The sequence below is a fragment of the Trachymyrmex septentrionalis genome, unplaced genomic scaffold, assembly GCF_001594115.1.
Source record: "Trachymyrmex septentrionalis isolate Tsep2-gDNA-1 unplaced genomic scaffold, Tsep1.0 scaffold86, whole genome shotgun sequence".
NCBI lineage: Eukaryota > Metazoa > Arthropoda > Insecta > Hymenoptera > Formicidae > Trachymyrmex > Trachymyrmex septentrionalis.
The window spans coordinates 228,197-229,082 of NW_017306049.1; positions in this window are offsets into that span (position 1 = coordinate 228,197).

Consider the following 886-nt stretch of genomic DNA (forward strand, 5'->3'; position numbering starts at 1 on the left):
CGGCTGCTCGTATAGGGGGAAAAAGAATACAAGAAAATAGGAAAGATGGCGCGGGAACGCGCGTGAAGTGGAGAACGATTATGTTGCGAGTTTCGTAATGAATTCGTAGTTTGCCTTGCTCTCCGCTCCAGCGATATGAAGGCTATTATAGTATATAAAAAGTTGTGTTATACCCATACAGCACCGAAATATTGTAGGAATGTTGCAGAAATCTCTGCAAGATTGCAACGTTGCAGAAACATTGCAATGTAATATTGCAGCAACATTGTAATTTAAGAAGCTAAAATTTATTAATCAATTTGTTTTTTTGTTTTTTTTGTTAAAATAAGTTGTATTAGTGTTATATTTTGAAATACACATGAAAAAAAATTATAATAAAAAATAACGTTTGCCCTTGAATTCGGGAATTAATTTCATGTTCCCCATCCTAAAACTGTATCTTAGCTCGCGTCGCTTGATCTCAATCATAATTGCTGCTTCGATGATTTACGAACTCTGTATTGGCGTTTTCGGCCCGACGGGGTTTGCACCAATCTGAGTTGAATTAATGACGTTTCGTGCTCTCCTTTTGATAGAATATGTGACGTCAACCAATAGCAAACATTAATCCAACACAAGTTGATGTAAATTCGATCAAGCTGAAAACGCTATGTTAATAGATATAACTATAAAATATCTGGTCAATAGATATAGATATTGTTAGAAAATGTATGAGTTAAAATAGATTTATTTCATATATGGAAGAAGGTTTAGAGAAATTAAAGAAAAGATTTCGAATTGTTATTAATTTTCATATACAGGATAGTAGTAAGCTGGAATATACAAATGTGTGTGTGTGTGTGTGTGTGTGTGTGTGTGTGTGTGTGTGTGTGTGTGTGTGTGTGTG